Here is a 25,165-nt window from a genome sequence, read left to right on the forward strand (position 1 = left end):
TTTAGCTCTACTGGCCAAAGTGTCTGTAGTTCTCGCATTCATCTGTACATAATTGGTTGTGAATGTTTGTTCAAACTATGCCCACGGGGTCTTGACTGGCCACGCCCCAGGGTTCATAGGTTTGATGTACTTCAATTGGGAAATGTTTCAAAATCTTTTTGTGTTCGCGCATCCATCTAAGAACAATTGCTTGTGAATGTTTGTTGAAATTATGCCTCTGGGGTCAATACTGGCCATCCCATGGGGTTCACAGGTTTGGTATACTTGGGAATGTTTGATTTTTTTGTCTGAACCAGCTATGCAGACACTTGCTATTTTGAAAAAGGCATAATATAGTGGTCTGCTACCATGGTTGTTCAGATTATGCCCCTGGGGTCATTACTGGCCATCCCCCGGGGTTCACATGTTTGGTATACTTAAATTGGGAATGTTTGAAAATCTTTTTGTCTCATATGTTGTCCATTGTCCACAAAGTTGGCACTCTTACGTGCTCATTGTCATATATATATAGCCATAATATAGGTAAGTTGGACAATGAGCACGCAAGAGTGACAACTTCTACCTTGGATACAAAGTGTTGAAAGATATAATTTTCTTATATGAACAACTAATATCTAATATTTACCAAACTAGCTATTAAAGCCAATTTGCTTATTAGCTCTATTAATTAGTACACTACCAAAATATCTTCAAAATATAACCATCTGCAAACAATTCAATAGTATTTTTTACAGGTGTAGCTTTAAGTGTTATGGTATTATTTAAATCTACATTGTGGTACTCTCTTATTTTACAATTAAATTGATCATTTTTTTATTATTAACAGTTTTTCTTGAAATTATTGATTTAATAAACTACATTGAATTTTGTTTATCAAATAACTTTATTACTTTAAAAATAATTTGTTTCGTTGTACACGGTTTCAAGCTGATATAAAGCTGCACCCCAACAGGTCAGGTAAATGTCAACAACGAGATTTGATTAAATTACACGAGATTATACGGTATACTGCACAATGTGAACACACGATCATAGAAACCTGTGAAAATGTATCAATACCAAGAAAATGCATTTGACAGTGTATGGCGTGAAAGTGAAATTTTGGATACAATTTCTGGAAAATGGCAAGTGATTGATGTTTCATTTATTCATTTTAACCCTTATCTTTTACAGGGTGTATACTTATGCATCTGTTCATTATACACGTAACATATTTGGTTGAATTCCGATGAATTCACCGTATTACAATTTAAGTGACGCCAAAGTTACACATTTACCTGTGCTATATTAAGTTTTTACCTGTGTTCACAGTGAAAGTAGACACACACGTATTAAATGATAAATTGATAATATGTTTGAAATTTGGTTTGGTATTCTCTTATCATCAATCTGCACGGAAAACACGCCAGGGTTTTTGTGTTGTGGGCAAATGGGACCACGTTGTCAAGCGTCGTCATTGTCGGCAAAGTCGATCTTTTCATTTGCTTTTTCATCGTCCAACTTATGCACCAGTCAATTGTAACCACGGCTCCCCCAGGTCCGGGGGTATACCGGGGATAGCCGGGGAAATGGGCGGTGTTTTTACCTTTAAGGTGGCCCCGCAGTGCCGGGTGAATGCGGTGGTTTTGTCTTCGCGCAAAATATAGCGTGGAATGGGCCTTACCTGGGGTCCCGGGGGCATTTGGTGGAGATTTTACCATCAGTTCGTCCCCGCAGGACGGGGATTTTACCCGGGGTTGGCTGGACCGAAAGTCAAAGTCCGCGCTATTCCCCGGACCTAGGGGCCGTGGTAACTATTGACTGGTGCATTATATGTACGTACATGTATATTTTATTCTCAATTGCAAACCTTGCAAATTTGTTTTTTTTTCTAAAGATACAAGTTCCAAGATCCAATATTTACCAAGTCAATTCGCGTATTAGATTGAAACATAAGTACACAAACGAAATATCTGCAAACAATTTAATAGCATTTTTTTGGGGTCAGGAAACTTTGTGATGGGATGGGATTTAAAAACTAAGCTTACCTTTTTTTGGATTTAATTGTTTCAGTGGTCTTCAATGCATTCAGCAATTAACTTTACAAATACGGTTTTCAATATTCGTACTTACTGTACGTGTTTTCCAAGTAAGAAATAAGCTACACCCAAACAGGTCATTTTGCTATGGTATACGATTTAATAACACGTGATTATACGGTATAATGCACAGCCATTGTTACACCTGTAAGACCTGTGTACTAGCCACAATAACGAGAGTTTAGGGATACTTTTTTTTTATCAATTTGACATTTGGTTCTGTGCAGTTTATGGTGTGAATGTTGGACATACTTTCATAGGAATACGAATGCAGGTACATAATGTTGCATTTATTTAATTTCACGCCAACCTGTTGTTTGTGTTTGTTACTTTTACAATCAACATGTCAAAAGAGGTCGAGTTTGAATTAGCCATATTCCCTCTGATCTGGCGGGGTGGCATGAGAAATAGACTTTGAAAATAAAAGTTAGATCGACCAATACGACAAAACACGATTGCGCTAATCGCAATATGAATATTTAATGTGATTTGGTCTTATCATTTGCTCTTGACCATTCATTTCTTTACACAGCCAGTATACATTCTGGTCTAAACAATATGAGTTGTCTTTTTGTGCTTCTTGCGGTCACTAGGTCCGTGGAACAGCGGGGACTTTCGGTCCAGCCAATCCCAGAGTAAATCAGAAACGTAGGTAAGACACATGGAAGGAAGGGATGCACAGACGGAAGGCACAGAAACGAAGGTAAGACACATAGAAGGAAGGGACATACACAGACGGAAGGCACAGAAACGTAGGTAAGACACATGGCAGGAAGGGACATACACAGACGGAAGGCACAGAAACGAAGGTAAGACACATGGAAGGCACATCCACACCGGTATGGAAGGCACAGGAAGGCACATGAACACATTGAACACATGAAAACTAGGAAGCACCAAAACACAGAGAAGGCCCAGTAACGTAGGGAATGCACAGTAGGGCACATGGACGACACATGAAAACTGGGAAGGCACAATAACACAGGGGATGCACAGCGACACAGAGATTCCAGGGATGGCAGTGGGGCGCAGGGAAGGTACAGCAACACAGGAAAGGCACATGTACACACAGAAGGCTGTGGGACACAGGGAAGGCACGTGGTCATATGGAAGGCACATGGGCGCAGGTAAGACTGTTTACACATACACATAGGGAATCCACACACACCCCAAAAAAGAACACATGTACTGCCCAGGGACGCAGGTAAACCACGAGTTTGCAGAAAGGCATAGGGGAGGCCTTAGGCAAGATGATACTTAGTTAAATGATTGAAAAAATTGCTTGTAATACAACAATGTACAATGTTGTACACAATCGATTATATGTTAAAATTGTGATGTAAATTGACCGCTGACAGATGTTTTTAATGAAAATACGGAAACAAAGGGCGGCATTTTCTACGAAGTTTCCACTGCGTTTTTAATAATCACGTGATCTAACCGGACGTTGTGTTACAGTGTGGAGAAACTCGGCGGCAGGCGGTGCTGAACAGGCTGCTGAAGGCGATAGAGCTGTTCGTGAAGACGATGAACCGGAGATGCAGGACTGCTACCGCAGGTAAGGGAAGGCACATGAGTTTTTGTCATCATGAGGGAATGGTGCAAGGGTCATTCTGATTGGGACAATGCGTCATTTTGACTTAAATCGGGAAATTTAATTTTGCCAAGAACACGAATGGTAAAAAACCAAATGCTTCGGAGTATAGAAAAATATAAGTTAAAATATAGAGTTTTAATTTTTAGCTCGACGATTCGAAGAGTAAGGAGAGCTATACTACTCACTTACTATTTGACTTAGAAATTCTGGTTAAGGCTCTGCATGTAAGCACCCATAGGTTAATATCTCAGGACTACTTGATGTATTGTATTGAGACTTTATACATTGGAACTCAAATTCAAATAATGGCCCTTTTTATTCGACATAGAAAATCTGGTTAAGGTTTTGCATGTTACCACTTTTAAGTCAATACCTCAGCGAATACATTATGTATTGCATTGAAACTTAAACTTATACACAGGCTCCCAACCATTCAACTTTCTTAATTAACCAAGTAAGATAACTCTATCTTGCATATTATATAATTTTTGCCCCTTTATTATGCGACTTAGAAATTCTGGTTAAAGTGACACTCTTATTCAAAATCAATACATATACATGTAAAACAAACCTAAATTTTGAGTGATACACCCTCAACTACTTAATAAATAATGCATTCATGGAAAATATTAGTTACTATAAACAATATTATAACTATGTATTTAATAGCTGAAAATGCAAAAATATTAAATGATTGGTGAATGCTAAAAGATTTACTGCGATTTACTATTGTCTCATAAGGTAGCAATATCGTGCTTTCTGCACATTTCTTTTAAATTTAACTCGGCATCCTTCATAAGAACAATTGTTTTCGACATTTGTTCATCCTTTTTGGTATTTTTAAACATTTGTATTAAATGTGTTAAATCTTATTTGGGAGTAATAGCGCATCTTTAAGGTTTTGCATGTCAGCACACATAGGTTAATATCTCAGCAACTAGTTGATGTATTGCATTGAGACTTTATACAATGGTACTCAACCACCCAACCTTCTTAATTAATCAAGTTAGATAATTCTATCTTGCATATAATATAAATTTTGGCCCTTTATTATTCGACTTAGAAATTCTGGTCAAGGTTTTGCATGTAAGCACATATAGAGGTTAATACCTCACCGACTACTTGGTTTATTGAATTGAGACTTAATACAGTTATCCATGCATGTTTCGCCAAAACTGTTCAATCCTGACACTGAAAAGCGGCGGAATAGTCGAGCGCGCTGTCTCTGTGGAAGCTCTTGATAATAAAATAAGTAAAAAAGATCAGTTCAAAACAGAAATTTGGAATTTTTGTTTTCACTTCGGAAAACAAGTATATTTTAAGCATCAGAATTGTGTCGTACTTCGGCCCAAAGTTATAGCACAGTGACATTGGGAAAACATAGGAACGCAGGAGAGACTCCTTGAGATTGGGGAGTGATATTTACGTGGGGAAGACGCTGAAAATAGGAATATAAAAATAATGGGAAAGGACAGAGACATGAGGAAGACATAGAAAGGCGAGAAATGCGAATTGATTAACTCGCCATCGGAAAGACATAAGAACGCGGAAGGACAGGAGACGAAGTGTGAAGGAGCATGCACGCAGGCAATCGGAAAACTTCGGCCAGTATCCAACAGGAATTGTCTATCTCGAATCTTGCCGGAGTTGGCCGAGTTGTTACGATTGGCACGCAGGTACACGGATAAAGCACGGGATAGCAATAAAGATCAACAAGAAAAACTGTGATACAAAGTATTACAGCGGGCCCACAAACAGATCTACCATGTAAATATTTTGAAGTTGGTGATGGCTGATGTCGAGTCAAGGCTAGGAAGGAATTCAAAGAGACCTATTTTGGTAAAACATTAGTCCATGCACAACTACAGTTTATATTAAACACTTCTTCCAGGTTTCAGTACAACTATAAGTTTTACAGGGACAAAGTTTTGTGACAGACAGACAGCACTAAATCAATATGTCTCTTGCTTACTCGGGAAAAGACATAAATAAGGCAAACCAAAGTTATAGTTCTTGCACAAGCACAGCTGTCAATGGGTTTAAAGTAATTTCTTTCCATATACATGAACTAGTTCATTTGTATAAACCATTGAAAGCAAAAGAACCACAACTCAGATATTGACGTCACTGGTTTTTAATATTGCAACTTTGTTTAAAAAATCTTTAATTTCAAAACTTTTTTTTCCTTCTTTGTCTATATGGTCAGCAATTGGTCAGCAACTCTACTCTATTTCTATATCGTCAGCTAACTCGTCAGCCGTATGTGCCAATCATTATGGTAAGAACGACAACTCATGTATTCAAGGGAAAAAAATGACTGTCTACATTTTCAACTCAAAAGTACTTGATTTTTTTAGGAATAAGAGACGCATATTTTCAACCGAGTTCTTAAGTCTCCATTAATAAACCTTTTACTCACCACGTATTAAATATAGCTGCAGCGGCCCGCAATAAACACAGGGATGGCAAAATGTGAAATTGTTATTTATGTCAAATGATTTAAGACAATGCACTGTAATATTGCGTAATCAATTTTTGTAAGGCAAAACAAGGTTACTACGGCATTTTTGTTTCATATCATATTATGCTCAAACTATATTACCTTTAACACTTATTTACCAAGATCCTTAAACTTTAATAAGCTGCCGAAATTATAGGGAAAGCCTTTTTAATTATCTGTGATCCTATATACAGGTAGGCCGCCGGTCTGACCAGTGCTGCCCGCTCCATGGCCACCACTTCCATGACGGCAAATGACGCCACAAGGCCTGCGAACATCCATTATCTGTGTGCAAATTCATCAATCGCCTCCTGTCATAATTTAGAGGGGTCACGCCTTTCTACCCTTCCTGCGGCGCCTCGAGCCATGCTCCCCACATACTGTTACTAACTTGTTCAGGTAAGACGCTACCATTATAGTTTCCTATATATTTCAATTTATAAATGTACATGCCAGCTAGCTTAACCACTTGTCTGACCTGCGCCGCCTGCTCCCTAATCTTCAATGAGCAGGACCCTGTTTTCTTCTGTTTCCTGTGGTGTCAAGAGGTCCATGGCCGCTCCTACTTCTGTAAGAGTTCATCAATCGCCCCCAGGCCTCCCATAACGGGAAGTTCGTCGTTCTATGCTTTCTATCGCACCACCAGGTACGTTGCCAGCCTCTATCGCAGTTCATCAACCGGCTCCTGAAACACCGTGACATTATACTTACGTCTGTCGGTCCCTGGACATCCTTGAGAGAAACCCCGTCTTTGTACACGTCTTTTTATCCCACAAGGTCTACAATCAGTCACATCCCTCCGCGAGTTCAACAACCAGCCGCTGTATAACCTCGCTGATGTCTGTCGGTTCTAACTGCACCGAAAAGAGCCCTGTCTTTCTACACGAGCTTTGTCGCTACTAGGCCTACGACCACCCTATATCGCGACGCATGTTCATCCACCGGCCGCTATAAAAACTCGCTGACGTCTGTCGGATCCTGATCACCTTTGAAGGGGGTGGGGGGTGCGCACCGTCTACCGACACGTCTAGTTGCACCAAATAGCTACTGCGAGATTATCAACAGTGGAATAAGCTGCGGGCACAGTAACGCATTTTAACAGAAGGCAAAGTTTGTACCGAACACTGACAAGGGTTAAAGGATAACGCGTTTAAATTAACGTTTCATTAGTATTAACCACGTCAATACTACTATATTTACTTTCCCATCTGAGGCCTTATGTCCGCGACTCTGACAGCTACGTCAAGTTCTTGAAATGTGTCATGTTTAAAAACTGACGGTAACGTAATTATATTACTAGCTGAGAAATATGTATAACCTTCCCCGCCTCGGACTAAGGACCAGCCCCCAATTTCTCGAAAGTTCATTGGTTCTTATTTAATCTTGAATTTACGAAAAACAGTTTAACGCGATTATCATACGATAATTTTTCTAAAAAGTAAACACAAAAAAATCTTAAAAATGTAAATATTATTCAGAATTATACCAAAACAAGAAGTATTGAGCTTAGCTTAATCCTGTTATAAGGAACTCAGAATGTTTCGAGAAATTGGGGCCCGACCCCCAATGGCCGCGATCACGCCCTAGATAGATTCAATTATGCGAGTCAGCTCTGTATAATAGTTGATTCTGTTTTGACGAAGATAACCCTATTCTTAGTATAGGTTAGAGATTATTAAGTAATTTCTTCGTGAATAGGTAACCTATGGCAGCGGTCTTAAAAAAAAAGAAACAATTCTTCACAAATAAGAAACGAAACATTTTTAAAATCTAGCGCCTCTGATTGGCTGACAATGTAGGGCAAACACTTAGTGAAAATTATTCTCGTACCGTACGGTATTACATGTATGTTTACATGTATGGCTTTACAATATTTGAGTTGGCGGGAAAAGGGCTCGTGTGTTCCGTGCTTTTAGTACATCTAAGCGGTGAACTTGTTTGTGTGCGCCGTTCGAGGTGTATTATTCACGGGATAAACATGTTAGTTTGTGGACTTATTTTAAAGTTTCAGGATTTTATAATGAAATATTTAAATCGGAAAGGTTTGAGTAGATAAATAAAATATATTTTATTAGCAGATTCATTTTGACAATCTAGTCATCAATGTATTTACTGCGTTATGTACGTGTATGGGCGTCTCCTTTGTTTTTGTCTGTAATATCTTGGTCTTTTGATAAATTAACACTTATGTGGGGGTATGATTTGTCTAAAAGGGTTTACTGTAATTACAATTTGCTAATTTAAGGAGCAACAACAACAACAACAACAACAACCTTTAATGCATTGGCGATATTCAGCGCAACAGCATGAAGCACGCAAACGAGTGTACATATCAGGGCCGTAGCTAGGCCTAAAAAACTTGTAGGCCCGATGATTCTCTGTCAGTTTGGGGACTTTCATATGTGCAGTACACACACTTAATTATATTAGCAATGATTACAAATAAAATCAAGCAATACACCCTACGTAGTTTAAATAAACACCAAACTTTGGTAGAAGTAAAACAAACTTTCAAGTAGTTCAATGTGTTTGAGTAGCTATTAGTTTTTATTGCATTTTTGGGTTATTTAAATTTTGTCATTTTTCAAAAGAAGTTGTAGGCCCAGGCCTACAAGGCCTTTATGTAGCTACGCCACTGCATGTGAGGCAATATGAACTATTTTCATTACCTTTCCAGTTTTGAATTAATTTCATTCATTACATATATGATTTATACATATAACATGAACATATAAAAATCAAACGTAAATGGAAAAATGTTAAAATTGACATATATCCGTAATTTATATTACGGTTTTAAAATTTGCTTTACACTGAGTTTTGGTCCGCAAGAACATGTATTCGTCTGGATGATTTTTTTAATTAATATTACATATATATAATCAGAATTTAAAGAGAATGTTATGGGCATTGTGAAATATCGTTAAATCCTATTTGTTGTGTAATGAAGAGTAGAAAAAATGCAAATTTATTTTCTTAGCATGTCTACTATAATAATGTTAGCTATTTCTTTGTTTATAGCATTTGGTAGCATGGTGGGTCCATGACTGCCGGCAAAGAAGTGGGGCCATTGGATGCGGGAGCCATATGGTATCTTCAGCAGAGGCAGTTCAAGAGTTGAATAATGATTGTTCAATCTTAAGCAAATTTGGTCAGAACTTTTATGGGCATCATATTTAAGTTTGATGACCAGCCATATCGCTCCAATCAAGAGAGAGTAATCGCCCTTTAAGTATAGAAATTACCTAAAATTGGTCTTGTCGACGAACAATAACTTAGGTATCGTCGTTAGGTAGGTTGGTCATAACCGGCAGATCCTTATTGTTGACCCTATAGGTTATAGATCAACATAGAAAAGGTCAAAGGTACCAGTTTGTGCACACTCATGGTCCTTATTTTTATTAGAAATAAAACAAATAAAACTATGCATTTCCTTTGCGTTGTATTGGGCTGTGTTGTTGTTTTCTGGAAGTTGGAAGACTATTTTATTTGGATGTTCCAATTATTTACCGGGTGGAGTTGTTTTCTTGTTGCTAAACACAGTAAATGTATATTATTCATCGGTATTTAAAAGTAATTTATTTGTTTCAGGTTCGAGTAACAACACTAGAATTTCACCAGCAGTTGGCTGTTCCAGTGCTGGTTATCATGATCATATCACTCTGCGTACATCTGGACAAATCGCGTCGCCAATGCCTCTGACAAAAGCGCTCTTCTAGACAAATCGCTTGTCACCATACGAACATTAAGGCCATCTTAGGAATAGAATGTAAATTGCTGCTTAATAAAACGACTTCATCCTTGTTTTTGTTTGTTTTGAATAGGGAATACTTATTTTTCACGTGATCTGTATGTTTTCAACATTACATCTGTAATCGTCTTCAGAATTTGCCGTTAATTAAACACAAAAATTGACGTCATCAGAATATGCGCTTAATTAAACACAAAAATTGCCGTTGTCCCCACAATTTGAGATCACGTGATACACCAAAACTGCTTACGTCACCACAATTTGATATGCAAAAACTGCCTACGTCATACGAATTTGCGCTTAATTATTCACAAAAAGTGCCTGTCACCACAATTTCCGATCACGTGATACACCAAAATTACCTACATCAGAATCTGCGCTCAATTATACACAAAGTGCCTACGTCACCACAATTTTAGATCACGTGATACGCAAAAACTGCCTACGTCATCAAAATATGCGCTCAATTGTACACAAAATTGCCTACGTCACGAGATCACGTGATACGCAAATACTGTCTACGTCATCAGAATATGCGCTCAATTGTACACAAAAATTGCCTACGTCACGAGATCACGTGATACGCAAAAACTGTCTACGTCATCAGAATATGCGCTCAATTGTACACAAAAATTGCCTACGTCACGAGATCACGTGATACACAAATACGGAGTACGTCATCAGAATATGAGCTCAATTGTACACAAAATTTGCCTACGTCACGAGATCACGTGATACGCAAAAACTGCCTACGTCATCAGAATATGCGCTCAATTGTACACAAAAATTGCCTACGTCACGAGATCACGTGATACGCAAAAACTTCTGAATATGCGCTCAATTGTACACAAAAATTGCCTACGTCACGAGATCACGTGATACGCAAAAACTGCCTACGTCATCAGAATATGCGCTCAATTGTACACAAAAATTGCCTACGTCACGAGATCACGTGATACGCAAAAACTGCCTACGTCATCTGAATATGCGCTCAATTATACACAAAAATTGCCTACGTCACGAGATCACGTGATACGCAAAAACTGCATACGTCATCAGAATATGCGCTCAATTGTACACAAAAATTGCCTTCGTCACGAGATCACGTGATACGCAAAAACTGCCTACGTCATCAGAATATGCGCTCAATTGTACACAAAAAGTGCCTACGTCACCACAATTTGAGATCACGTGATATGCAAAAACTGCCTACGTCATCAGAATCTGCGCTAAATTATACACAAAAATTGCCTACGTCACCAAAATTTGAGAACACGTGATACACAAAAATTGCCTGTCATCAAAATCTGCGCTAAATTATACACAAAATTTGCCTACAGCACAAGAACACGTGATACTTCAAAAACTGCCTACGTCATTAGAATATGCGTTTAATTATACACAAAATTTGCCTACGTAACAAGAACACGTGATACTCAAAAACTGCCTACGTCATCAAAATATGCGCTAAATTATACACAAAAATTGCCTACGTCAACACAATTTGAGAGGACGTGCTACACGAAACTGCCTACGTCATCAAAATCTGCGCTAAAATATACAAAAAAATTGCCTACGTCACCACAATTTCAGATCAATTGATACTCAAAAAATGCCTACGTCATCAAAATATGCGCTAAATTATACACAAAATAGTTTCATCTTTTATTTCCAAATTTTTACCCAACAAAACATAAAAACAAGCAGCATTCATTTACATTCACATTTTATTATGCCAAGTTAACACACTGGACACCAAAGATTAGTCATTGCCCGATTGTGAAGAACCCAAGAAGAACGGCTCCTCCCAATGTGTACATAAAAACAGTTTCGGCACCAGGCGTTATGACTTCATGCCGTTTTCTTCTGCTTTCCCTTCGAAAATTAAAAGTTTCGCCGTATGGGTTGCAAGGGATCCGACGACATGTATGTACGAATTCTTCATCACGGTGTGAAATAGGTATCAGAAACTTTATCCGGGGGCCACTGTCTCCCGATTTCCCCATGTATTTCGGTTTCAAACGGCATCTCTGTACGAGTTCCGTCTCACGGGAAAGCATGTGAACCAGTCGCTTGGTACCAGATGTTCGATTTCGAGTCCACTTCCCATTGACCTCTGTGCGTGCAGGCGGATATTCCACTGAAAGACAAGACATACAAACTATAAAAATAGCAACACTGACAGTAAATACTAACTGATCGCTTATGGTGTATGTCTTATTTAGTTAGTAGACACCTTACAATTAGGAAATCAGTCATGCAAATATTGCAAAATAAAATTATCATCTTACTTAGTAATTACTCGTATTTACTCATAAAACTATGAAGGTCCATAATAAATCAATGCAGCATTAAATATGAGCGGTTTATGCAACGTTTTATTTATTTATTTATTGATATCATATGAATAAATTGTGATTTCTATAACATATCTTACGAAACATAAGAGTGCCAACTGTCGCAAAATATGCTTATCCTATTTTTAACGACAGAAAGCTCGGTGTTGCTACACACTAGTTGATTTCAGTCTAATCAAGGGTCATAACTCAACAGTTATTGCAGTTATGGCTGTTGCTACACATTAGTTATTGTCAGTCTAATCAAGGGACATATTACTCAACAGTTATTGCAGTTATGAGTGTTGCTACACACATGAGTTATGTCCCTTGATAAGACTGACAATAACAACAGTTATTGCAGTTATGGGTGTTGCTACACACTTGTTATTGTCAGTCTAATCAAGGGCAATAACTCAACAGTTACTGCAGTTATGGGTGTTACTTCACACTAGTTATTGTCAGTCTTATCAAGGGCCATATCTCAACTGTTACTGCAGTTATGGGTGTAGCTACACACTAGTTATTGTCAGTCTAATCAAGGCCCATAACTTAACAGTTACTGCAGTAATGGCTGTTACTACACACTAGTTATTGTCAGTATTATCAAGGGCCATAACTCAACAGTGACAGCAGTTATAGGTGTTACTACAGACTAGTTATCGTCTGTCTTATCAAGGGCCATACCTCAACAGTTATTGCAGTTATGGGTGTTGCTACACACTAGTCATTGTCAGTCTTACCAAGGGCCATAACTCAACTGTTATTGCAGTTATGGGTGTTGCTACACACTAGCTATCGTCTGTCTTATCAAGGGCCATACCTCAACTGTTACTGCAGTTATGGGTATTGCTACACACTAGTTACTGTCAGTCTTATCAAGGGCCATAACTCAACTGTTATTGCAGTTATGGGTATTGCTACACACTAGTTACTGTCAGTCTTATCAAGGGCCATAACTCAACAGTGACAGCAGTTATAGGTGTTACTACAGACTAGTTATCGTCTGTCTTATCAAGGGCCATACCTCAACAGTTACTGCAGTTATGAGCGTTGCTACACACTATTTATTGTCAGGCTTATTAAGGGCCATAACTCAACAGTTATTGCAGTTATGGGTGTAGCTACACACTAGTCATTGTCAGTCTTATGAAGGGCCATAGCTCAACAGTTATTGCAGTTATGGGTGTTGCTTCACACTTGTTATTGTCAGCCAATTCAGGGCCATAGCTCAACTGTTACTGTAGTTATGAGCCTAGCTACACACTTGTCATTGTCAGTCTGACCATGGGCCATTACTCAACAGTTATTGCAATTATGGGTGTTGCTACAAACTAGTCATGGTCAGTCTTATGAAGGGCCATAGCTCAACAGTTACTGCAGTTATGGGTGTTGCTACACACAAGTCATTGTCAGTCTTATGAAGGGCCATAGCTCAACAGTTATTGCAGTTATGAGCCTAGCTACACACTAGTTATTGAAAGCCAAATCAAGGCCAAGCCTCATCAGTTACTGCAGTAATGAGTATAGCTACACATTTGTCATTGTCAGTCTTATCAAGGGCCATTACTCAACAGTTATTGCAGTTATGGGTGTTGCTACACACTAGTTACTGTCAGTCTTATCAAGGGCCATAGCTCAACAGTTATTGCAGTTATGGGTGTTGCTACACACTAGTTACTGTCAGTCTTATCAAGGGCCATAGCTCAACAGTTATTGCAGTTATGGGTGTTGCTACACACTAGTTACTGTCAGTCTTATCAAGGGCCATAGCTCAACTGTTATTGCAGTTATGAGCCTAGCTACACACTAGTTACTGTCAGTCTTATCAAGGGCCATAGCTCAACAGTTATTGCAGTTATGGGTGTTGCTACACACTAGTTACTGTCAGTCTTATCAAGGGCCATAACTCAACAGTTATTGCAGTTATGGGTGTTGCTACACACTAGTTACTGTCAGTCTTATCAAGGGCCATAACTCAACAGTTATTGCAGTTATGGGTGTTGCTACACACTAGTTACTGTCAGTCTTATCAAGGGTCATAACTCAACAGTCATTGCAGTTATGGGTGTTGCTACACACTAGTTACTGTCAGTCTTATCAAGGGCCATAAGTCAACAGCCATTGCAGATATGGGTGTTGCTACACACTAGTTACTGTCAGTCTTATCAAGGGCCATAAGTCAACAGCCATTGCAGATATGGGTGTTGCTACACACTAGTTACTGTCAGTCTTATCAAGGGCCATAGCTCAACACTTATTGCAGTTAAGGGTGTTGCTACACACTAGTTATTGTCAGTCTTATCAAGGGCCATAACTCAACAGTGACTGCAGTTATGGGTGTTGCTACACACTAGTTACTGTCAGTCTTGTCAACGGCCAAAACTCAACAGTTATTGCAGTTATGGGTGTTGCTACACACTAGTTACTGTCAGTCTTATCAAGGGCCAAAACTCAACAGTTAATGCAGTTATGGGTGTAGCTACACACTAGTCATTGTCAGTCTTATGAAGGGCCATAGCTCAACAGTTATTGCAGTTATGGGTGTTGCTACACACTAGTTACTGTCCGTCTTATCAAGGGCCATAGCTCAACTGTTACTGTAGTTATGAGCCTAGCTACACACTTGTCATTGTCAGTCTGATCATGGGCCATTACTCAACAGTTATTGCAATTATGGGTGTTGCTACAAACTAGTCATGGTCAGTCTTATGAAGGGCCATAGCTCAACAGTTACTGCAGCTATGGGTGTTGCTACACACAAGTCATTGTCAGTCTTATGAAGGGCCATAGCTCAACAGTTATTGCAGTTATGAGCCTAGCTACACACTAGTTATTGAAAGCCAAATCAAGGCCAAGCCTCATCAGTTACTGCAGTAATGAGTATAGCTACACATTTGTCATTGTCAGTCTTATCAAGGGCCATTACTCAACAGTTATTGCAGTTATGGGTGTTGCTACACACTAGTTACTGTCAGTCTTATCAAGGGCCATAGCTCAACAGTTATTGCAGTTATGGGTGTTGCTACACACTAGTTACTGTCCGTCTTATCAAGGGCCATAGCTCAACAGTTATTGCAGTTATGGGTGTTGCTACACACTAGTTACTGTCAGTCTTATCAAGGGCCATAGCTCAACAGTTATTCCAGTTATGGGTGTTGCTACACACTAGTTACTGTCAGTCTTATCAAGGGCCATAACTCAACAGTTATTGCAGTTATGGGTGTTGCTACACACTAGTTACTGTCAGTCTTATCAAGGGCCATAACTCAACAGTGACTGCAGTTATGGGTGTAGCTACACACTAGTTACTGTCAGTCTTATCAAGGGCCATAGCTCAACAGTTATTGCAGTTATGGGTGTTGCTACACACTAGTTACTGTCAGTCTTATCAAGGGCCATAAGTCAACAGCCATTGCAGATATGGGTGTTGCTACACACTAGTTACTGTCAGTCTTATCAAGGGCCATAAGTCAACAGCCATTGCAGATATGGGTGTTGCTACACACTAGTTACTGTCAGTCTTATCAAGGGCCATAGCTCAACACTTATTGCAGTTATGGGTGTTGCTACACACTAGTTATTGTCAGTCTTATCAAGGGCCATAACTCAACAGTGACTGCAGTTATGGGTGTTGCTACACACTAGTTACTGTCAGTCTTGTCAAGGGCCAAAACTCAACAGTTATTGCAGTTATGGGTGTTGCTACACACTAGTTACTGTCAGTCTTATCAAGGGCCAAAACTCAACAGTTAATGCAGTTATGGGTGTTGCTACACACTAGTTACTGTCAGTCTTATCAAGGGCCATAACTCAACACTTATTGCAGTTATGAGTGTTGCTACACACTAGTTATTGTCAGTCTTGTCAAGGGCCATAACTCAACAGTTATTGCAGTTATGGGTGTTGCTACACACTAGTTACTGTCAGACTTATCAAGGGCCAAAACTCAACAGTGACTGCAGTTATGGGTGTAGCTACACACTAGTTACTGTCAGTCTTATCAAGGGCCATAACTTAACAGTTATTGCAGTTATGGGTGTTGCTACACACTAGTTATTGTCAGTCTTGTCAAGGGCCATAGCTCAACAGTTATTGCAGTTATGGGTGTTGCTACACACTAGTTACTGTCAGTCTTATCAAGGGCCATAATTCAACAGTTATTGCAGTTATGGGTGTTGCTACACACTAGTTACTGTCAGTCTTATCAAGGGCCATAACTCAACTGTTATTGCAGTTATGGGTGTTGCTACACACTAGTTATTGTCAGTCTTGTCAAGGGCCATAACTCAACTGTTATTGCATTTATGGGTGTAGCTACACACTAGTTATTGTCAGTCTTGTCAAGGGCCATAACTCAACAGTGACTGCAGTTATGGGTGTAGCTACACACTAGTTACTGTCAGTCTTATCAAGGGCCATAGCTCAACAGTTATTGCAGTTATGGGTGTTGCTACACACTAGTTACTGTCAGTCTTATCAAGGGCCATAACTCAACAGTTATTGCAGTTATGGGTGTTGCTACACACTTGTTATTGTCAGTCTAATCAAGGGCCATAACTCAACTGTTATTGCAGTTATGGGTGTAGCTACACACTAGTTATTGTCAGTCTTGTCAAGGGCCATAATTCAACAGTTATTGCAGTTATGGGTGTTGCTACACACTTGTTATTGTCAGTCTAATCAAGGGCCATAACTCAACTGTTATTGCAGTTATGGGTGTAGCTACACACTAGTTATTGTCAGTCTTGTCAAGGGCCATAACTCAACAGTGACTGCAGTTATGGGTGTAGCTACACACTAGTTACTGTCAGTCTTATCAAGGGCCATAACTTAACAGTTATTGCAGTTATGGGTGTTGCTACACACTAGTTATTGTCAGTCTTGTCAAGGGCCATAGCTCAACAGTTATTGCAGTTATGGGTGTTGCTACACACTAGTTACTGTCAGTCTTATCAAGGGCCATAATTCAACAGTTATTGCAGTTATGGGTGTTGCTACACACTTGTTACTGTCAGTCTTATCAAGGGCCATAACTTAACAGTTATTGCAGTTATGGGTGTTGCTACACACTAGTTATTGTCAGTCTTGTCAAGGGCCATAATTCAACAGTTATTGCAGTTATGAGTGTTGCTACACACTAGTTACTGTCAGTCTTATCAAGAGCCATAGCTCAACACTTATTGCAGTTATGAGTGTTGCTACACACTAGTTATTGTCAGTCTAATCAAGGGCCATAACTTAAAAGTCATTGCAGTTATGGGTGTTGCTACACACTAGTTATTGTCAGTGTAATCAAGGGCCATAATTCAACAGTTATTGCAGTTATGGGTGTTGCTACACACTAGTTACTGTCAGTCTTATCAGGCCATAGCTCAACACTTATTGCAGTTATGAGTGTTGCTACACACTAGTTATTGTCAGTCTTGTCAAGGGCCATAATTCAACACTTATTGCAGTTATGGGTGTTGCTACACACTAGTTACTGTCAGTCTTATCAAGGGCCATAACTCAACAGTTATTGCAGTTATGGGTGTTGCTACACACTAGTTATTGTCTGTCTCATCAAGGGCCATAACTCAACAGTGACTGCAGTTATGGGTGTTGCTACACACTAGCTATTGTCAGTCTTGTCAAGGGCCATAATTCAACACTTATTGCAGTTATGGGTGTTGCTACACACTAGTTATTGTCAGTCTTATCAAGGGCCATAACTCAACAGTTATTGCAGTTATGGGTGTTGCTACACACTAGTTATTGTCTGTCTCATCAAGGGCCATAACTCAACAGTGACTGCAGTTATGGTTGATGCTACACACTAGTTACTGTCAGTCTTGTCAAGGGCCATAATTCAACACTTATTGCAGTTATGGGTGTTGCTACACACTAGTTATTGTCAGTCTTGTCAAGGGCCATAACTCAACAGTTATTCCAGTTATGGGTGTTGCTACACACTAGTTACTGTCAGTCTTATCAAGGGCCATAACTCAACAGTTATTCCAGTTATGGTTGTTGCTACACACTAAATATTGTCAGTCTTGTCAAGGGCCATAATTCAACACTTATTGCAGTTATGGGTGTTGCTACACACTAGTTACTGTCAGTCTTATCAAGGGCCATAACTCAACAGTTATTCCAGTTATGGGTGTTGCTACACACTAGTTACTGTCAGTCTTATCAAGGGACATAACTCAACAGTTATTCCAGTTATGGGTGTTGCTACACACTAGTTACTGTCAGTCTTGTCAAGGGCCATAATTCAACACTTATTGCAGTTATGGGTGTTGCTACACACTAGTTACTGTCAGTCTTATCAAGGGCCATAACTCAACAGTTATTCCAGTTATGGGTGTTGCTACACACTAGTTATTGTCAGTCTTGTCATGGGCCATAACTTAACAGTTATTGCAGTTATGGGTGTTGCTACACACTAGTTACTGTCAGTCTTATCAAGGGCCATAACTCAACAGTTATTCCAGTTATGGGTGTTGCTACACACTAGTTATTGTCAGTCTTGTCATGGGCTATAACAGTTATTGCAGTAATGGAAAATGCTACACTCTTGGGTATTAACAGGAGTACTAATTTTCTTTTAAAGCTGTTTCCTGGAGAGAAATTGGGGTTAAAAGAAACATTTATGGCGTATCAAGTCTATGTAACATTCGTTAAAGAGATATGGTAATAACAAGCATATTAATTTCTAAATGCAAATATTTTAATTAAGTTTCATGAAGATTGGACCAGAAATTTTTAAAAAAAAATAATATCTAGAGTGATCACAAGGTTTTTCTACGATGTGACCAGTTTTTTACCCATTATTACATAAAGGGGAACATTCTGAACACAGTTTGAAAAAAGTCTGCCCTTCAATACCAATATTTAATTCCGGACATGATTTTTTTGTACCTAGTGACCTAGTTTTTGACCGCATGTGACCCACTTTTAATATGCAGTGAGCTTTAATCAATGGTTTCATATGACCTAGTGACCAATTTTTTTATCATATGTGACCCAGTTTAAATTTAAATTTTAAGATTGATAAATAGTGGATCAAATACGTTGCTTCTAGTGTATTCGATTTTATTTATAAGATCTGACCATATGAATGATTTTTTTTAACCCCATGTGACACAATTTTACTAGTTGCTGAGGATTGATTCAGGGTCGTATTCTGACCTTTTAAAAAAATCACCCAACCAATCCCTAACAACATATGGTTCCGAGAATATGGTTCCAGACAAATAACTAAGATTTAACCCAGCGAACTTAGTTTTGATCACATGTGACACAGTCTGAAATTCGTCTAAGGATTCATCAAGGGAAACATTCTGTAAGTTTGGCAGGAGATCATTATATATCGGTTAACCTTTCCAATCTTTTCACTAAAAAAAAAACCTTCGGATAAAATCCCACCACCAATGTTTGCATACGTTGAAAACAATCCCACCTTATGAGATTCACATTTACTTGCCATTTCTGGAGAGTATTACCATATTCACCGTATTAAATGACTACATTTACAACATTTCTACTGAAAAACATCTTAAACGATAGTTTAAAATCATAGGGGAATTGTGTCCGTCCTTTCAAAAATAGGTAAGGTGATTTTGTCCCGGGGGAGGGGGCGACTCAAACATCACATGTACCAACAAATTGAATATTCAACTTAAATATACTGGCTTTAGTTCAATTCATACAACTATATAGCAAAATAACTAAAATATGAAACTACTTGTAATAACAGTTCAACTTACACGAACTTTTAAATTAAACGTATCGCAGCCGGAGTACAACAACGACGTCGTCGATATGGCGTGCTCCCTCCCCAACGTCACGTGAGATCCCGTACGTTCCTGAAACAGGATTTAGCTAATCTCAATATTTTTTGTTTTGGTAAAAGGTGTGTTATGCTTTAATGTGTCGTGAAACCTTTAAAAGAAAAATGTTTTGGTAAATAAAATTAAGTTTAAGCAATTAATTTTGGCTAAATGAAATAGGATACGCTGGTTTCGACAAATTGGGGCCAGATTGTTGAGTTATTTTCACACCGTCATGTACACAGGGTTTCTATAGTTTTAACAAGTTCATGTACATAATACTCCTAATATTACACACAATACAGTAGGTTCCCGCCAAAATAACTTATTTTAAATAAAATTATACTATTGAGGTTTCTGCATTCGATCAAAGAGGATAACCCATTACCATTAGCATGTGTTCTAAGTTTCATGTAAACGGCTTGTTTTGGTATTATTAATGTAAAAGATTTGCCGACGTCCACGTCAAGTATATGTATGATATACATCGGCCTTGTTCTTCTTTAAAAAAACATTATGAGCTAAAATTCTATTACATTCAGTGAGCTCTTTTAAGGACGCCAAATGTCGTCTGGTCGTCGATGTCGGCTTTTGGATGAGGTCTTCCTCCGCCATTCGGGACACTCCGTCAAGTAAGTTGTCACACCATTCCTCCGTAGTCATGACCGGCCAGGAGACTGTCTCGCAAGACCTGTAAACATGGATATATATTTCTCCATTACATTTCGCTTACACTAACATAAGTATGAATCAAGCTACATGTATATAAATTATGATTCATAATCACATGTTGATATCATCAAGATTGTGTGCAAACGTTCAACTGTTATTATTTTCAGTCATTCAAGGAGAATAACGCAATACTTATTTAAGCAAAAGTTATGGGCCTTGCTACCCATGTTTGCATTGTCACCCGTAACATGCGTACTAGAATTAAGTTTAATGTGCAAATATCTCAAATGATGATTATGAATATGAACTAAGCATGACTTTTTTACGAACAATCAAGGACATGAATCGCCATATCAAAGCCCGAGTCATTAACCTTGCTCCAAATGTGAACATGACACTGGTAACGTGTATACTAAGTGTCATGGAATATTTTGAACTGGTGTCGATAGTATGGCCATCGTTATCAAATGCGCACGACAAGGACACCGCCGACGATGAGAGCTAAGGCAATTACAAAACCTCAAAGAAAATAAACACATGACACGAGCTAATAATAATCATTATAATTGATTTAATGTCAATGGAAATATTGAAAATGACAATAAGTGTTTACATATTTATATTTATTGGCATTATAACTTTCTTATTTTTTTGGTTTACCTGTATGCGCAGTTCCCTGTCAAAGCCCCGTTGTGCTGCTGCTCGGCTCGACTGCTTAAGACGGCCACATTGTTAGGATTGTGACTGGACCTTATTGACGCCCGACCAGTGACGCTGTTGGCTCATTAGCTGTGGTTGGAATGGAATGAAACATAGTTTTGTTTTGAAAATAATAAAGTGCAGTTCTAAGTATGAACTCTATGAATGAAATTAATCATTTATCTAAAATAGTAGCAAAAATGGTATACAAAGTCTCATGTGGATATATCCCTAACAGTTTTGGCAAATATGAAACTTTTGGCAAGCCGCCGAGAACGACGAGCTATGGCATTAATAAAATGTTTTCTTCGAATAAGAAAGAAAACAAAGCGCTTAAAAAAGTTCCTCAAAGTCGTGGGAGTTTGGCTCTTCTGGACGCATTTGTGCTATAGCGCGGTTTGCAGCTTCCTTCATATGGCTCTTCTTAGGTCGCCCAGTGTTACCTGTTCGCTCTTGCCATTGGATAAAGACCTGCTACGCAATTCGGGACACTCCGTCATGTAGGCTATCACACCACAAGGGACCGTCGTTTTGTAGCTCCTTCGTAGCATCGATGTCCGGCCTGGACACCGTCTCGCTAGACCTGTAAAACATGCATATGCTTTACTTCATTATCTCATTTTCGCTTACACTGAAAGACAAGTAGGATTCTAGCTACATAAATTATAATTCTTAATCACATGATGAAATCATCACGATTGGTGGCCAACGCGCATATGATACATGTTTAGTCGATCAAGAAAAATAACGTAATTCTGTCTTAATTAAAAGTTAAGGGTCTTGATACACATGTTCACATGTTTGCGTTAGTGTTTAGCTTTATGTGTGAACCATTCGAACAGTGTGAGTTAAAAAATACATTCTGAGGACAAAGGGGCATTACTCGACCATTTTATTGGTAATATGTGTACCAAGTTTCATGTCAATATCGTTCATGACATAGGCCAAATTTAAAGATTTGACAAGGCGAGGACGCTCCTGACAATGCGAACAATTTTAAATTACTATGCCTCGACTTGTTTTCTTCGAAAACTCGCACAAGCTAAACGTCTTGTTGATGAAATGAATGTCGATGACATTGCGAATGAATGAGCTCATTGTTTAAAACGTATTTCATGCCTAATTTCTTACCTTGTACTTCACATTCAGGGGACTTTCCTGTCACGGCCCCGTAGGCAGACTCACGGTCCCGCAACAGACTGGACCTTATCGACATCCCGACGTGGGCCGTAAAATGAGACGTTGCCACTGGCGATGACATCGAAGGTGTCCCGTCGATAGCTGAGTCGGTATCAGCCGACCTCGTCGTCGACCCTCATGATGGCGTCAGCGTGGACCGTCAGTTGCCCCGGTGGTCGAGTAGCAAGCATATCGGACACTGCATCAGAGAGTCGCTGGTTCAATCCCTGCTTTAAAGTAATTCAACATTTTTGCTTAAATGTATGTTTGCGTTCCTTATTGTAGTATTTAAACTCCTCTTAGAAGTTTCCTAATCACTAAAGTTAGCATTATATATATAACAAACTAGGTTTAGGAAACATAAGATAAGTAAATAACACTGCATTTTGGAAAGTTGAAAAGGAAACACCAGATGGATTGAGAAAAAATCATCTTAACCTAATTGTTTTAAGTAAAGTTTGTTTACTTTTCCAACGCCGGCAGCTCGATTTCTCTGTTGTCTGCCACATTTGAGCTAACATTAGGGTCCATATGCTGCGTACGGGGTCGTCCTGGGGCTTCGGAGGTGGCGGTCTCTTAACCTCTGCCTTAAGAAAAGGACGGCACACAGACGTTAACCCGGTCGACTATCTATGATATCGCATAACAAGAAGGAATGAAATAGTATCCCATTTACATGCTTACGGGTTGTTCCCGGGTCCTCAAAGCGACGGTTCCATCGTCTTATCTTTACCGGACACACACCGGAAGACACACTGTAAATATCAAACGGGAACCGCCCAACTTCCGGTCGCCTTCCGATATGTATCACTTAAACATATGCATTTATGACAGGGAAAAAACTCCACCTAAAACCGCCATTATTCGGGCGATTTGCCATGCCGTCAGTCAATTTATACATTAACAAATTTAATATTGATTAATGTTATTATCAACGCATGTGGCTGATACACAGATTATTTCATCGTGTTGGGGCGTAACTTTGCCTCAAGTTTGTTATAAAATCAAATTTCAATGCGTATGCAGTATAAAATAAACAAATCGTCTCTTATGGTATTATATTATAGCGCTTATAATGTTTTGAATTTCTCGTGACTGCTTCAGATGTATATTTTCATTGGAATAGATATCTGAATAAATATAGTGTTACCAATGATCCGCCCCTATAGGTCAATGTTATTGAACAAATAGAACTCGGACAATTCTTGTGTTAAACAAATACTTCTTGCGTCACAGTCGCTTTCTTCCTCTTAATTCTAGGCTAATCGCAAAACAGACATAACTCCACATCAAATAAAAGAAGTTTCGTCCATTTTGAACCAAGGCCCTATTATGAAACCATAGAAACATACATACACAACTTTTTTTATGCTATTCGTGTAAAAAGCAATACATGTACGTACACATATGAAACGTAGAATTTGAAGAATAGCCAAAAAAACGCTTATAAATTAGTCCAACTTCAATAAAAATGTTTACTCCGACAAGGTTTCGGCCATCTTGTCCTTCAATACTGGAAATAAAAACAAGAATAATACAGAATAGTATGAACGTAAGCCCACATACCTGTAAATATTTCATCCATTTCTACACTCAATAGCTTCAACAGCATATACATGCACACCTTACATAAACGTACAACTTCATGATTTACCAGGGGCTGACTGAACACAGTAGAATTACGGTCAATTGTGTAAACCATGACAAGTGTGATTTCTTTACCTGTTTGGGCGTAGCTGGAGTCTACTTATAAGTCCTTTGAGAAATATAATCAATTGACTTACTAGAATATTGAACCACAACTACTTTATTATAAATATAATTTAAAGTTCCATGTTCTATAAAATATTGACATCAACTAACTACAATTATTTAAACATATTTTTTTACACGATTTTAAATTAAAATTTAACGTTTTTGTCATTAATTTTGCTACTCGATCAGTGAATAATTTTGAAACGTCAATTTAATTCAATATCTTTATTTTCTTCTTAAAGTGACTCGCTCATGGTTTTGGACCAATATTTTTTCACGGCATCTAAAAATACTAATATTATTTACTCTTTGATACCGAAATTGAAAAAAACCCACGCAATTAAGTATAAAATAAAACATGTTGGCAGTAGGGAGCGAAGCAACACGCGTGCAGTCATGAAAAAAGAAGAATACTAGTACTTGAACCACTTGTCCCCAAGTACTTAGGCATAAACTAACGCATAATTTAACCTGAATAGAACACATTGGTAGCATTTTGCGAGATAATGACAATCGACCAATCACGCAACAGCCTTCTGTTAAATCGCGTTACTAACTCTATTCCAAATAATTCACTTCAAAGACAATATTTGAGCATATATCAACATTTGTTGAAGGATTCCAGGTGTCGGTATTCTAGTTTAAACACTCTGATCCTAATGATTTGCTTTACTTTATTTCGTCATAAAAAGTACATTTTACAAAACATGAGCGAGTCCCTTTAAAGGAGATAGTGTAAGGGGTTTTCGCCATAAAAACACCATGATATTGGAAAAATCGG

General features: G+C 38.6%; 2 long non-coding RNA genes across 4 annotated transcripts; both read right to left on the minus strand.

The window, feature by feature from the left end:
- Positions 1-11,706: 11,706 nt before the first annotated feature.
- On the minus strand, positions 11,707-21,525 carry LOC128216752 (uncharacterized). Its single transcript, XR_008258123.1, has 4 exons — positions 21,412-21,525; positions 20,616-20,770; positions 20,017-20,115; positions 11,707-12,066 (listed from the first exon to the last, which is right to left on the minus strand). It is a non-coding gene; the product is annotated as an uncharacterized LOC128216752 (long non-coding RNA).
- Positions 21,526-21,901: 376 nt separating this feature from the next.
- LOC128216753 (uncharacterized) lies at positions 21,902-23,212 on the minus strand. 3 transcript variants are annotated; one of them, XR_008258124.1, is made up of 3 exons: positions 23,096-23,212; positions 22,582-22,856; positions 21,902-22,033 (listed from the first exon to the last, which is right to left on the minus strand). It is a non-coding gene; the product is annotated as an uncharacterized LOC128216753 (long non-coding RNA). The 3 variants fall into 3 exon arrangements; XR_008258125.1 differs by having other exon boundaries at positions 22,582-22,859; positions 23,096-23,171; XR_008258126.1 differs by lacking the exon at positions 23,096-23,212 and adding an exon at positions 23,068-23,085.
- Between the last annotated feature and the right edge of the window lie 1,953 nt (positions 23,213-25,165).

Source organism: Mya arenaria, chromosome 14 (genome assembly GCF_026914265.1).
Source record: "Mya arenaria isolate MELC-2E11 chromosome 14, ASM2691426v1".
In the NCBI taxonomy this organism is placed as follows: Eukaryota; Metazoa; Mollusca; class Bivalvia; order Myida; family Myidae; genus Mya; species Mya arenaria.